The sequence below is a fragment of the Camponotus vicinus genome, unplaced genomic scaffold (assembly GCF_025532165.1).
Source record: "Camponotus vicinus isolate PSW18456_S1 unplaced genomic scaffold, iyCamVici1.0 SCAF_3, whole genome shotgun sequence".
Taxonomy (NCBI): Eukaryota; Metazoa; Arthropoda; class Insecta; order Hymenoptera; family Formicidae; genus Camponotus; species Camponotus vicinus.
Genome location: NW_028141967.1, coordinates 22331412 through 22347761, shown reverse-complemented (window position 1 = coordinate 22347761; position 16350 = coordinate 22331412). Strand labels below are relative to the sequence as shown.

Sequence of the window (16350 nt, the reverse complement as noted above, 5' to 3'; positions counted from 1 at the left end):
CTTTATACATTACTTTATTATTTTATTGAGATTTACAGAAAATTTACGGGAGAAAAAAAAAAAATTAAACCTTGAAAAATAAGATATGTGCGTTTTAAGCATTTGATTATTTTGGGTTGTTTATTTTGGATTATGTTACAAGAAACATTTCGCTTTCGAAAGTCCTATGTGCCTTAAAAAATCCAAATTTGCGTGACAGGTAGACGAGCTGTCATTAACTTTCGTCACGCGCTCGACTTTCCAATCATTCCCCCAACTAATATCAGGAATCTTGAAGACAGATGAAAACATTCTAACCGTTAAACACGTTTGCGGGCGCAGACGCAGACCATTTCATTTCGTTGCGAGCATTGCACATGTAATTACGAGTCTCTTTCATTGGCATGCATGGAAGACGGTATTAACTGTGTCACAGAGATGCGACCGTAGTTATTACTCAAGACTCAATGTTCTCGACAACCGTATCACGATGACATACCTTTTCGCGTTGCACGTGCTTGGAACATGTGTACATGTCGTTACAATATTTAAACAAATTATTTTTCGGACAATTGTTCTCGGAAACGTTAATATATTTTACAATACACATAATATATTTTACAATTGTATCACAAAATATCACACAGTTCCTCCATGCATTATTATTTTAAATGATATAAATTATAAAAAAATAAGAAAAAAAATTTAAGAAAAATGAATGTAATATGGATATGTCTAACTGTAATCTTTGAAGGTCAATCCAATCAAAATAAATAAGAAAAGACGAAGGAACAGACAAAGACCACTTAAGCATTTTTGAGCAAATCAATCTTCCTGCTTTCTCGTTACCTGTTCGTTTATTCATTTCAAAAAAAAAAAAAAAAAAAAATACAATGAATAACAGAAGACAAGCTTTCGAAAGAAAACTTTAAAAATTCCTAAAGAAAATTTTCTAAAGAATGTTCATTTTCTATGAATTTATGGATCTGTGAAAACATTTTTTTTTTAAACTGACAAGATATTTGTGTGTTCAGGATCCTTTGCAAAAGCCGGTCACTCTCTAAAGGATAATTGACGCACATAAAGTCTGCTTCCCAGTCTCTACTTTGTGGAAGTTCGAACTTTCCTCGTAAATTGGCAGATATTTTGAAAGTCGCCACATAAATTCTATCGATATCGCGATTGCATTCGGCGACGAATCTCAATATTCGCTAGTATCCGTATTAAGAACGTCGGTGAATTTAGTGGAGTTCTTATTCCGCGTACTTTCTCCGAACGAAAAGAGATTTTTACTTTATGATTTTTTTTCTTTCGTAAACCTGTTAACTGAAATTTGAAATTTTACAATTTATTCACAATTTTTATCAATAAGTTTTAAAGTCCCGCATAAATCTGACTGTGCTAAGAAGGCTAGAATAAAATTAGAATGGATAATTTCAAATTTTATAATAATATAAAAATAAACAATGTTTTAAATGTGACTATTTAATATCTTTTCTACGAATTAGATAAATTCTAAATAAACAGATTTGATGATAACAGAAAAACTAAAAATATATCTTATTGTTAGATAAGAAGTTTTTGTCAAAAATTAATTATACATCAATTAAAATTTTTCGTTCTTCAAGAGAGAGAGAGAGAGAGAGAGAGAGAGAGAGAAGGAAGAGAAATGTTATTTCTGATTTAAGATTTTTTTCCAAGGAGATATTCGACGACCTAGGATAAACACGATTATAGTTGTAAAAAAAAGGAAAAAATGTCAAAAAAAATTATCCACGATTTCCCGAGCGTTAAATTATGATACGCATAATGACTTTTTGCCATCATCGGAAGAATGGCTTACGGCCCTGGAGTCCCGGTCGTGCAGCGAGGGGCACCTGCTCCGGATCCAAGAGACGTTACACGCAACGGACATACCCTACGTATTTTCTCTGGTCGGTTACATTCCGTTTCGTTCCGGGCAAACGGGTATAAAGGGCAGCGGTTCTCAACCGACCGTCAAATTATCGAAGAGAATTCCGTAAAAAAATAACGGGAAATAAACTGTGAAAAATCACGGATAAATATTATTTTTCAAGTATGAAAATTGTCTATCAATTTTGCGTTACATGTACCTATTAGTTTCTTCTAAAAAGAGCTTTTAAGATACTTTTTTCATCATTGCTCAAAGTGTCAGTTTCGATGACTAATTTATCATTTACAACTTTTTTTTCCATTTTACACTTTTATTTCTTTCTAGCGAAAACGAGGAATGGATTTATTTCTTACGAATAAAAACTAATATGTCGTGAAATGTTGGTTAATTTGTTATACGCAAGATGACTTGGCGACATATTTTTGAAATCGATGGCAGACCTTATCCAGGCTCACTCGATATTTTCGCTATCGTACTGTAATCAGCATGTGCTACGAACCGATACGAATGTCAGGAAACAGCTGACTTTTCGGGAAAGCAGCTGCTTTCTAGATATATTTACTCGTCCGCGCGAGTCCCTTGAAACCTTTCCCTTTAGAAACTCTCTTTTCTACATTTTACGATCGTGCTATAACCAGTTATTAGCGCGCCAGAAATTATATACTTTGACGCGTGTGACATTAGAAAGTCACGTGTTCGCTTGGAAACTTTCATTTCGAAAAATAAATTATGAATGGAACAGAGGCTCTCGAAAACGTCAAAAGTCCACCGTATCGCGTTCGTCTAAAAAAAACTGATCTCGCTTTTGAAGAATTGGCCTTGTAAAATGAAAGGCAGACTCGGCGTATCGCATCTTTCTCCTTTCGTCTCGTCTTTCCGTTCGCGGATCCATCGGGAACTGGCGCGGCGCGAGCCACGCCGGAAAACAGCTGACTTATACTTTTTCGTTCGAAGAGCAGCTGGTCGGCCAGTCTGTCTCTGCATGGGCCAAGAGCCGTCTGCGTTCCTTATACTGGGTGTGCCTCGTATCGATCCACAAGCAAGCACGCTGGTTTATTTTAATGTAATTATATGTGCAAAATAATCAAAAATTTTCTCCGTCTTTCGTAAGAAAAAAAAAGAAGGTAATACCTGCAGTAAGTTACAATAATATAAGAAAATCTTGCCTCTTGATATACGTAAAGCAATATTGCGTTGCAATTGGGTTGAATGTTATTTCATATCTTCTCGTTTCTGTATTAAGAGATATAAAAGAAATTTTCTCAGATATCTTAATACCACGATTGTGCTGTAAAGGAGCCAATTTTATCTCTAATAAATATACAGCCTTGATAGCTTGTGTATTAAAAAATATGCTAATATAAAATATTAATTAACGTCAAGTATATTGCAAAAAAATTACGGCAATCAAAAGTTAATTTATTGCTCAACGACACAACGCGATTTATATAATGTGTTTTGCCTCGATATTATCTTTATAAGCGCGTAAAAATCGTACATGTGTGCGACGGGAAAAAAAACTTTTAATGCGTTTAGAGATGCGCGCAACAAGTAACGAAAATTACAAGAATTTTCCACTTTCGATCGTTATTTCCGCATGACGTCTCTAACTATGGGTTATTTTTCCGTTTAACTGCAAAAGAAGAAGGCGGAATTTACCGTCGGTCCATTACCTCCTACGGTATTATGGATAATGGAAAGTAGACGACAGACGGCGGTAAAGGTCATAAAAAACTTGAACGTGTTTGTTGCCACCGTATATATTATATACATATATATATAATCTCTCCGATGGCGAGGAGACAGAGAACCTGCCTTCGGTGCCTATGACTATCGCCTTTATCAATGGCGGGCGAGTAACGTGAGGTGCATCGTGGCCCCGACACGATAACCGACTCATCGCAAAACATTCTGTGCCCCGCTACTAAATGACGCGCGATCGCATTAATCCTCTCGCGGCTTATCATTGATTAATGAAAGTAAAATTGCGAGTTGAAATTTTCGAGACAGCGAACAGAGATAGAAAAATCATTCAGTGAATCGTTAATCTCTCGAAATATATAGAGATTATAGAGTATGACAATTCTTTCCGGAATAGCCGATTACTGTTAATAAATAATTTTCTCATCCATAATTAACACACACACACACACACACAGATACAGCAATACATTTTCATTTTAACGTAAAATTTCCCGCACGTTAGGCTCGTTATAAACAGCTCGATGATCAAAGAGATCAGAGAGAGTCGATGCGACGAGTTGAGTTCACGTTGTTTGATCCAATCGCGCAATTAAAATGAGACTCGAGAATTCCAAGAATATGCTCAAGCAAGAAAATGAGAGCGATTAATCTGACCCGCGTTTCCCCTCGAATGTCTCATCGCGCCGACGCGCCTGGCTGTTGTTAGGAAGGACCACGAGATTTATTTACGCATAAGTTCCTGAATGAATGGAGCAGAATGAACGTATCGAAGAAATAGGACGCTGACGAATAGGCTGAAAATTACGCGGCTGAATGGTTGGAAAATTGTACATATTTTACGATATATCGCCCGAAAATAGTCGTTTAAACTAATTATCTTAATTTATCAAAATGTGATAAATTAATTCAAGTGAAATTCAACAAGAGCACTTGCACTTTTTATAATTATATTAAAATTACATCTTTAAATATGTAAATAAGTAAATTTATATCGTTTAAATTTTTTTAAATTTATAATTTTTTATAATTTATAAAATGTTTATATTAATATTTATATCAAGTAAATCAATATCGAGAACACTAAAATACTGTTCATTAAATATTTATGAAAGTATAATCTACAAATTTTTCTTGAAAGATTTATCATGAACACGTGGTGCAATAGTTTAAAATAAATTTCGTCAGAGAGATACATTTTTTTATAATTGTGTTCAAATTGCTTCTTAAATATGTAAATAAATAAATAAATTTATGCGTATATTTATAGGTAGAAATATTTTATATAAAATTTTTGTATTAATTTATATCAAGTACATTAACATCGAAAAAGTTATCGTCCAGTAAATATTTATGTAAGTTTGACCTGCAAATTTTTCTCAAAGGATTTATCATGTATAGCGCAGTAGTTTAAAATAAATATTGTCAGATAAATCAACGCGATAAACGATATAAACGAATAAAATGCCATTTTGAAGAGTTATTAATATATGCTCGATTTTCGCAGAGTCTAATTCCATTCCGGTCATGAGCTACAACCTTTGCCGAGCTTTTAATTTCAATTCCGATAAAAACATAAATATTTTCGGTAGGCGTTTCGCATCGATCTTCCATCTTCGTTCGACGAGCTTTTCTCAAATTTAAATGTAAACGACAAATTTTAATCGTCCTGACAACTCGATCGAAAGCTTTCCAATTTGCAACCGCGCGGAAAGTGAGACGACGATGCGACCCACAAAAAGAAAGTATCGATTATCGTTTCTTCGAGTTGATTTAACATTTAGAGTATTTTTTAGTTACTTAAATATATAATTTTAAACTTATTTATGCCACGGTTAAATAAAACTTATACAAATAATATAAATTATTGCGACATATATCGAAATCTGCGATATTGATCTATGAACTTAATGCAGTAAAATCGGGAAAATCACGTAAATTAAAGATTTTACCCTTCGTGAAATATTTATATTCAATTAGTTTTTCAATTAGTTTAGAAAATTTATTACTCAAGTACGATATAATTAGCAAATTTTTGAAATATTAACAAAGCATGTATTAATGATGTGCATGAGGGCTTTAATGAATAAAACAAATTGATTTCAATAATTCGTACGGCAAACCGGTTAACGCGGAAATTGATTTCAATAAATTGAATGGCAAACCGGTTAACGAAAATTTGATTTCAGATTCATTTGTACGTTTAATTTCGAAGGTTATAACGCCAAGACAAATAGAGATTTCAAATTAAACTGTCTGCCAAAGAAGTTCGTGTAAGGAATTCGTATTTATTTAGAAATGCCGACGACAGAATCGCGCTAATAATATACGATTATCTGACGAAAATTTTAGAGACATACATATCTTATACGACCGCAAAATTAACTCGTTAAATTCTCAATTAAATGTGGCTTCTTGATATGATTGCCAATAAAAACTACGAAATACACATTTTGTATATTCTCGACCAATTTAGCAATGCTAAGATTAAAAGATAATTTATGTAATATGATTATATAAATGTGTATATAAAAAAATTTAATTAAAAAAAACAATATTTTTTGTAAATAATAATATGTATCTTGATTTATACAATTAACGTATTCAGAAAATAGAGAAATTTTTTTATATAACTATATAAAACATAAGATAGAATTTTTAAAATTTTTTAAAGACACGAAGTGCTTTAATATATTCAATATAAATCTAATAATCAAGATTTTTTATGTACAGTATATATACATAATAAAGACATATGTTCAAATAATAATTATGTAAGACATAGAGCATCATTAATATTTATTAGTAAAAGGGAAACATCGCGGCAATTGTTTTATTTCGTTCGCTTAACGATTCATTAGCGCTGTGATTGTTAAATATTTGCGCAAAATACAAAGAAAAGAAGAAAAGCAAACGGCCGTGCTCGATTCGAGTAATCCTCCCTCAAGGTTGTGGCGAAAAGAATTCCACGGGAGAAAAAGAAGTAAAAGGGAAATCAAGACGTATCGTGCGACGGTGAGAGCGAAAGCGGCCGTGCTGCTTTGACGATTTTTCTCGACGCGGAAACGTACCAAGGTTACGTGGACGCTTTGTTGCGTCTCACGCCTCAGGGCCACCGATTTCTCGCGCAACCCGTTACATCGAATCGCAAACCACGAAACGGCCGCCTTTACATAATAATATGTACGACCGACGAAAATCTGATGGGCGTAAATCCGCAATCATTTATCATTCACGTCGTTATCTTTCTTTTTTTCGAGAAACTTATTTAAATGATAATATTTGTGACTGTTTCCGCTCCTTTAACTTCTTTAAGGCAAACTTTGAAAGGAGAGACTCACAAATTATCTTAAATTAGATAAAACTAAACAACCGTCCTTTTGTCACGCATATATAAATAATAAATAAAGATAAAAATGGAGAATAAATTCATGATAAAATTGTGCTGAGAAGATAATTTCTCGAAAGAAAAGTCAAAGATATATAGAATAAAAGTTTTTGATGTAGTGTCGTTTTTTTTCCGAGAAAAAAAGTTTCACGTTGGAAGTAGTGTCCGCTATTTCATCATGTATCGACATTTATATGTGTCCATCGACTATCAAAATAGTTCTTACAAATCTAACTTCAGAATCTGTCTACATGATAATACGCATCTATCACACTGATTTCATTTCGTCAGTTCACTGACCTTTCAAAATAACAAGATACAGCAATCGCGAATGTATCGAAACTTTTTTTTAAGACTAAGTTTGTCCAGTAATTCTAAAAAAATGTGATTATTTGAAGAAAATTATTGCAAAAGCTTTAATACATCACATATAAATAAATATATATAAATAAATATAAATAAACATATAAATATATAAAAATATATAAATAAATATAAACATATAAATAAATATATAATATTAATAAATATATAAATAAATATTCGAAAACTAACGTAAAAAGTAAAAAATTTGGTGTATTTTTTACTTTTTTCTTCACAAAAAGAATCACCGCTTTGTAATTACTGGACACTGTATATATAAGGAGATTTATCGTAGGCGTGACAGGAAACCTTTTCCTCGGTATCTTTAGTTATAATTCCCAGGGCTTTTCGTCCTTCCCTCGCATACATCTCGGCCCGTAATCTCCTCGCGAACGGTAGCAGCCGATTTTACGCCGAACCTCCCGCTAAGATCGTAAAAGCGCGCGTCGGAGACGGAGTCCGAGCGTAACCGAGACAGTTTTTTTCTTCATGTACACGCTGCTTGCGTGACACGTATGTACGCACGAGTGTATTACACATACGCACGCCAAGCGGCGACGACGACGATGCCGTCTACAGGAGGGAGACGTTTATCGCCCACGATCCGTCACCTCCGTCGCACATGCTGAAGAAATTAAGATTTTTTTGTCCGGTTTCCCCGAACGAGCCGTTTATCGTCGTTTCGGAATCGTCGTTCCCAAGACAGAAGAGACGAAAAAAATCGAACACCGAGAGACAGTCCAGACGCGTCATTACAACGTATACCTCGATCTATCCATGGGATTCGCGACCGATGGAAAAGGTTTCGCTGTTCTATAGATTTCATATAAATTTACTCACCAGCGCGGCTCTCGCTGGCGACCTTTAGCACCGCTGCTACCGATTTCCGGGCTCTTTGATCGGACAGGAACTGCGACTCTATGCACCTATAAATAGAAAAAAATATAAATAATTCATATGAATCTATAAAATCAATATAAAATCAATATCAAGCATATATGAATATTGCACCCGTTTGATATATATTGAATATCGATATATATAATTTTGATACACATGTGCATTAAAATATTTATACAAAAATCCAATCGAAAATTTTGCAAGATTAAGGCCCATTCTTCAATGAGTCATTAGTCGTTAGTCGTAAGCAAATTGACCAATCGCAGTCGATTATTTTCAATTTGCTTACGACTAACGACTAATGACTCATTGTAGAATGGCCCTAAGGAATATAAGCTTCCAAAGATTCGAGAAAATGGTTCATATGAATCTAAAAATCGGATGAAAAAAGCGAGGTCTAAATATTTTCACCGCGCCAAATATTTTCCCTCGTCTGTATATTCGACAAAATAAACTGCGCGCACAAAAAAAAGGCTCTCGCGATCCCGAAAAACCGTGCGCGACATGTAAATAACGTACACAGACGCGACATTGAACGCGTCATCGTCGAGAAAAACACGCGATGTAAAAAAATCCCTACGCGCCCGATACGTCGTCATAGCCTAGCTTACAACGAAATTTCTCTCGAGATTATATTTCCGCGAATCGGGAGCTTTTCGCATCGTGTCGAACGCTCACCTCGTGCTCGAAGCTCGACGTCCACTCTCGTTCGTCGTTAACCTTTCCTCTTGAAGGTTAGGTTTTCGCCGGCTCACTCGAGACAGCCGGCACGTGCCGGATGGCCAGCTATTCCGTGAAACGTCGAACGTTCGGGCGAACGATGCGTCTCGCGATGTCGTCGATCGTGCGCGAATTCGCGCAAACACGAGCACCCGCGTCTCCCGGACGCGATAAATTCACGTACGCGAGAAATTTGACTTTTCGAACAACGACCGTGCTCTCTCTCCTGCCGGCGCGCGCTCCGTACACACCCGACGCCGCTCGCGCGCGTCTTTCCGTCCGCGCTTCGGCCGCGCTCGGCCAACTTCGGCGGCGCTCGGCTCGCCGGCTCGAACGGCGCCGCCGGCGACGCGTGACGTCACGATGTTGCGTAGGCGGCCTCGTAGTCTCGACGCAGTTGATTTATTCGAACGGAAGAACGCCTTTTGTCTCGTCATTTAGGTAAGTCTAAATATGAAAATTCTTCGTGTCAATAAACCTAACTTAACCTGGATACCTCGGATGTTATCTCGTTGTTCGTAACTCGAGGAAAGGAGAATGATAAATTACGGAATTTTGCGACTCTGACGACGCTAATGGACGCGTCCGTAAAGAGTGAATTTCGTAGCGAAAGGCGTATATTCCCTCGCACAATAATATTCCTCGATCTTCGGAGAATAGCGAAAGATAATACTCCGAATGTGAGCTTGTGAGCTCTGCAAAATTCAGTTTGCGATTCTTGATCTCCGAATTCACGACTGGACATTGTGCATCTCGTTCGAGCGTACTTTGAATCGTTTTGTCCGTGAGATTTGCGCGCGTAAATCTTTCTCATTCGAACCGCTTCTTCGAGGCTACATAGATTCCCGCTATTTCGCATCTGGGGTCCCCTAAATTTCTGAGATAATAATCGTTTTCAATATCTCGCGAACGACAGCATCGTATAGATCTCTTCAAGATTCTTCTATCCATTCTTCTATCCTTTATTTTTATTTGTATCTAAATAATTGTGAGTACTAAACCAAATTAATTGATAGTTATTAATTTGACATATTTAGAATATTATTTGCGTAGGTTAGGGATTAGGCTAGTGTTAATAAGATCGAAAAAGCTAAATTTATGATTATAATTTTAGGATTGAATTAATTTTGCTTAACCATAATCTCGTCTAGGATATTTTTATTTTTTATAGATTTCTAATTTATAAAAAAAACATTGTTATATGATTTATTAAGACTGAAATATTGAGATTCAATATGTATTAAAGTGAAATCCATTGCAAATTATTTAAAAAAAAATGTTTTTGTTTCTCGTATTTAGATGATTATTTTTATTAAGTTTAAATTCTATCAAAATAGAAAAAATTCTTAATTAGCTCAGTAATGAACTTTCGAGATATTATAGATAAAATTATAATATAAAAATAATTTTTAAAGATTTTCGCACAATAAATATTTATTATATATTACTAGTATGTATATATAAATTACGTATATCAATATACATATATGTGTATAAAACGTAACATTAGCGATAAATATAAAATTCTTTTAAATTTCTTTTATTTATGTGATCTCGTTGGGGAAAATAAAAAATTTCGCGAGCGAATTCCAAAAATGTTTACGAAAATCAATACGCTATTTAGATTGACATTTAATTCATTGTTGTGACATTTACTTCCAGGAATTTACAATGAAGTTGCGCTGCTTTATCGCTGGTCGAATGAGTCGCTAAATTTCTTTCACGGCTTGAATATTATGCATCTGCAGGCATACCAAGTAAGTGTATTATAAAAACAATTTTTAAAGATTTTCGCACAATAAATATTTATTACTATTATATATTACGACTATGTATATATAAATTACGTATATCAATATACATATATGTGCGTAAAACATAGCGTTTTTTATTTATGTGATCTCGTTGGAGAAAATAAAAAATTTTGCGAGCAAATTCTAGAAATGTTTAGAATTTTAGAAAGTCAATACTCTATTTCGGTTGACATTTAATTCATTGTTGCGACATTTACTTCCAGGAATTTACAACGAAGTTGCGCTGCCGCATCGCTGGTCGAATGAATCGCTGGACTTCTTTCATGGCTTGAATATTATGCATCTACAGGCATACCAAGTAAGTGCATTAGCAATAGATTATAATCTATTGCGTGCGGAAAAATATTTTGCTCTCCCTTTCGGTTCGCGTACGTGCTTGTGCACGTGAATCTGGAATTCCTTTTACGCGCCGCAAATCGACGTAGATCGATGGAAATGCACACCAGAATCATACAACACAGTAATCTAATGCATTATGTATTCTGGTATTTCGTAAATCCCGCAAAACACGTGCAGAACGTTTACAATCGTGAAATATTACTATACTGACATGTTCTTTGTCTTTTATTATGTTATATTTTGAATCTTTCAAATCTATATTAAATTATTGAAAATTTGTTGTTAAAATTGTTGTCAAGATTGAAAAATTTTGAATGTCATATAATTTAAAACAAATAATAAATTTTTCTTGTATTATGAAAAGCTAATCTGTTTAAAATCTATTTAAAAAATAGAAGATAAAATAAAAATTTCAGCAAGATGATAGTTTAAAGTTGTGGGATAAGTTTCAAGATGCACAAGCAGATTGAAAATATATTCTTTTCTCTTTGACAAACTTTTAGAAAAATTAGAATATATTCTAAGAATACTCTTACACACGAGTGCGTTCTGTGCGATGGTTTTATTGTAAAAGCTTGGTGGTCGCGTTGGGAATTTAACATGACCTGACCTGTTTTGAGTAAAGGGACTCAGCTTTACGTTAATTTTTTTACAGCGCACTCTCACTGATGCGTACTCCTTTTTTGTAAAACTTATCTAAAGCGTTTTACGTTTCTCTCTTTTTCTTTTTATTTCGCGTTTAATCCCGACAAACACAAAGAGTCAATACTACTAACAACTATTCACTTAATTAACTCTGCTTAGCGATTCCCTTTTCCTTTAATCATCTGTAATCTAGATAACGAGATAAAATTCATTCAAGCATATTCGAACCAAGGATATGTAATCGTGTAGGGATTATGCGAAAGTATATCAATTATTTTATTATTTAATTATCTCAAAAATATACTTTTTAATTAAGTACTACATTAAAAATTAAAAGTTATATTTTCGTATTATAAAAATTTACACAATAAATTTACAGAAATAAAGATAAATAAAATTGTATTAACGTGCATAAAAAATTGTAAACAATCGAGTACGGACTTTTCAATAGAAAATGTGAATAATTAAATAATTAACATTTTTATAGTATTTTTCTTGTGCTATTATTAGGTTTATTTTTGATCAATGATAATATATAATTATAATGATATCCAGACATTGCAAAGAAAGGATATCATGCAACTTTAAAAAGAAGCTTTTGCCTCATAACAAGTTACAATTGGCGCAAGGTTGCGAGATAGTAAAAAATATGAGAGTGCGTGATCACATTTGCGTTGCAATAACATAACAATATTCGATAAAAATAATCACATGCAAATATTGCGCATTTGCGGAAGGAGTTGCAATAATAATATGAAAGAAAGCTTAAAATGCATTTTCTTCCGCTCTCTCTGTTGTTACACATAAGAAACGCCGTCCCCGTTTGGTGACGAGAGTGAGAGTAATCCTGCAACTTTCGTTTATTCCCGCCTCGGCCTCGTGATGTCATAAATATAACCGTGTATCGTAATCCGAATTGGCATTCTCGCGGTGAAAGGTACGGCACGATGAGGTAAAGAAGTCAGTACTGGAAACGGAAATATGCGGTAATTATTTTTTGAGAAAACTTACTTAAATGTGAAATTTTGCTTTTATTCATAAAAGCCAAAAATATCCCATGTTACGTTTAAATATGTAAAACTTTTTTTTTTTATGAAGTAGCAATTTTTTTGTAGCGAAGTAGTAATTATGAGAGAGAAAGGAAACGAAATATTCAATTTTATACTAAGAATTATATAATGTTCGACAGATTGCAAAAGTTCGTCTTCTAACGGAAATAACGATTTCTCTCGTCCTACTTCAATAAGTTTATATTTCATTTAATTACAGCGGATTTAACTTCTTCCACGTTATTCGTTTTAACACTGATCGATCGATTGCGTGAGTAACGCGAGTGCTCTGTCGGTTTCCGAGAAGATTAAAATTTAATTTACAAATCGTTGTCTTAAAAATAGCGCAAACGAACTGATCTTCGGAGATAGACGAGAATTATGTCGGTCAATCTAATCTTGCTTTAAATACTTCCCATTCAGAATCAATTTTTGCCAATTTTCCAAGAAAATATATATCATGACCCTTGATATATAAATATAGTTGAATATAGTCTGATATCATATTCAAAATTAAGTGGTTTAATTAAAAAAAAAAGAAAGGATAATTGCGCGATGAGATAATCGAATTAAATAACATTTAATAGCATATAGCATATAAGATAAGTTTAAAATAAGAATGTGTGTGAGCGTCAATTATGACATTATTCTCGAACTTTGATTGAAGGGAGAAAAGATTTGCTTCTGCGAACTATTATGATGCTGTTACGCTAATGAATAACGGGGTTGAGCATACGCGCGTAATTAATGGTGCGCGTGTCGTCGTGCGATTTGCACAGCTAATAGTTTCCCGTAAAACCGGTATCCGATCGAAGTCTCTCCCTCTGGCTCTTTTTCCGCGCGCGGATATTTTAGCACGCTGTGCATCAGGTTGCATCCTGTCGACGCGCAATTTCTGTACGCGACTCGGTTCCGGTTTAACGATCCCCCTCAAGCCGGAAACGGCGACTACGTAAGATACCGGATGTCGGTTTCGTACGTAAAATTCTTAGTGCCGGAAATCTCTGTGCGGGTGAAACGACCGAAACGTAGCTTTGATCGGCCGATCCGATCGTGAAAGCAATCGCGAGCGTGCCGGCGAATATTATTATCGCGTAACGAATCGTTCGGATATTCCGGTTAGTCGTTGTGAGAATTCTTCCTCTAAGGCACGAGAGAGAGAATTATCTCTGTTCTATCTTGCAAGTGATTTCCGGCAAGCAACCGGTGGTTGCATCAACGAGGTCACGCCGCGACACCTCGCCCGTTTTCAACCCTTTGAGACACTGATGAAAGGTGCGAGATGAGGAGAGAATCGCAATGAAGTCGGCGCAATTTTTCATCCGGAACATTTATACACAATAGAGTGGATATTAATGAATTGTCCGCGCTGTTTTTCTTTGATCCGCGAAAATTAACGGGATATTTGTTTTTCAGTGGCAGCTTGACAAAATGCGAGGGTGAAAGTGAAGGTAGATAAGTGATAAAATCAAACGCTAATATAATATATCCTATAGATGTAATATATCCGCATGACATAAATGATGAGAAATGAAAGAAATGTAACTTTATCTACAAAGTAATATCTACAAAGTAATTATTATTCATTTTTATTTATTAAAGTGCAGAGATTTTCAGGGATTAAATAATTGCAATAGTTCGAATTTCGTGATTAAATGTTTGAGATCTGAAAAAAATAAAATTTATTTGTTTGTTTCGGTAAACTGGCAAAATAAAAAAAAATAGATAATATATTGTAGTGCTCGAAATTTTTTGACGACTCTAATTTGAAACTTTAAGTTCAAACCTGAAATGGTTTACATATTTCGATTCTGAAAATATATTTTAAATCTAAATTTTAGACAAAATAGTGCAAAGTTGGATGACCTGAGAAAGAAAAAATATATGTTTATTTTACTTGTAACAAATAAATCTTATATATATTTTCTTGGTATTTGAAAATTATCAACAATTGAACCTTCGAACATTACAATTAAATAGTTCGACTGTTCGTTGTGTTATAAAATATTCAAATTTGAAATTCTCGAATGTTTTAAAATTTTGCGATCCATTTGTGTTCGAGCCTCAGCATACAACGTTATAGTTAAGTTATAACTAAGATATTTGCGTCGATGTCTAAGTGGAAAATTCATTCGTGCAATAAGGTAATTTGTATGTCGTGAGGATGAATTCTCCTTAAAAGGCCGCGCGTCTAGATCGGAAAACGACATATTTATATTGACATGGATATCTAGGCCAAGTAAAACTGGTTATGGAAAAGCCTTGTCTGACGTTGCTGCTTTTCTTTCGGAAGATGACCAAACTGGTTTTAACCTCGGCGAAGACGGCCTTCTATGCAGCTACGCGATTGAACGTTAAGATCGAGGCGCATTCTTCGTTTCGTAAACGCGAATGCGAGTTACGTTTTCATCGATGAAAAAACGAGAAAGTATTGAAATAATATACGAAAAAAAACAAACAGTGAAAATTTATGAATAAACAAAAAGCATTCATGAACTGGTTCGGTATCGGGATCAAAATATTAATCGTTGTTTTCATGAAAATTTATAACAAAGTGGTTGTGTTTTTACTGAAACAATAACTTCATAGTTCCATACTATGAATATTGCTGCAAATTATCTTTCATTGCACTTTATATAATGATAATATAAATTAAATTCGTTGCAATTAAAGAGTTACGCTAATAGTTTTGAAACAGCTTGAATAATGAATGATAATAAATATTAATCTGTACAATAAATATTACAGTGAATATGAAATATTCAAAAATGAGTTTTAGTAATTGTTTTTAAAGTGAAAAGATTTTATCGTGTGAAAAATTATATCTTTTCAGTTTTTTCCACAGAAAAATAACGAAACAATAATTAATCGTTTATCTTAACAATTATATGAAAAAAATGAATTCAATTTATGATGAAAATTTTAAAAATTGTATTAGTAATCGCGCATATGAAAAGAACTTATATTTTATACCTTATATTTTTACACATAAAATATGCGTAAATAAAACGATACATTACATATATATATACATATTTGATGTACATATATAAAATATATAACATATTTATATATAAAATTGCAATTCAATTGAATTCAATAATTTTCGGAGTTAATAAAACAAACGGTTAGTACTGGGGTGATACAAAAGTACTATCTTTATTCTTCCGAAATGTGAATGTCCTCGGATCTGTGTTTTCAATTGAATTTAGCCAAGGACACGTGTACTGGAAGTGGACGACGAATCCTGGCTGGGACCCGAGTTTGGACTCCCGGCAAGATTGAGCGACTCGCGTTGTGATATATGACGCACTGCCGTATAAGGCGTATAATAATACGAAGTTAGATCGTAATGCTCGTGCCAGTCCTCTCTCTCTCTCTTTCTCTCTCTCCTTCTTCCTCTCTTGTTCTCTCTCTTTGTTTTTCTTTCTCTCTCTATCTATCTCTCTCCCTCGTCAGGGTCATGCCAAGCGGAGCGGAGCGGAGGATCTTGTGAAGACGAAGACTGTAAGACCGCATGGAGGTCCCTCTTCGTGG

The 16350-nt window shown here is 34.3% G+C and overlaps 2 protein-coding genes across 3 annotated transcripts in view; one reads left to right on the top strand and one right to left on the bottom strand.

Moving 5' to 3' along the window:
* Brat (tripartite motif-containing protein brain tumor) overlaps window positions 1-8963 on the bottom strand; it is a 62103-nt gene extending 53140 nt beyond the window's left edge. Inside the window, exons 1-2 of the mRNA XM_083094500.1 lie at window positions 8925-8963; window positions 8187-8272 (exon numbers count right to left, since the gene is read on the bottom strand). The gene's annotated coding sequence lies outside the window, so the exon portion shown is untranslated. The remainder of the gene's footprint in view (window positions 1-8186; window positions 8273-8924) is intronic.
* Window positions 8964-9349: 386 nt separating this feature from the next.
* LOC145968767 (pfs47 receptor-like) overlaps window positions 9350-16350 on the top strand; it is a 70897-nt gene continuing 63896 nt past the window's right edge. Inside the window, exons 1-3 of one of the 2 annotated variants that reach the window (XM_083094532.1) lie at window positions 9350-9407; window positions 10629-10723; window positions 10984-11078. The gene's annotated coding sequence lies outside the window, so the exon portion shown is untranslated. Of the gene's footprint in view, window positions 9408-9457; window positions 9955-10628; window positions 10724-10983; window positions 11079-16350 lie in introns of those variants that run through there. The other variant, XM_083094531.1, reaches the window with a different exon arrangement.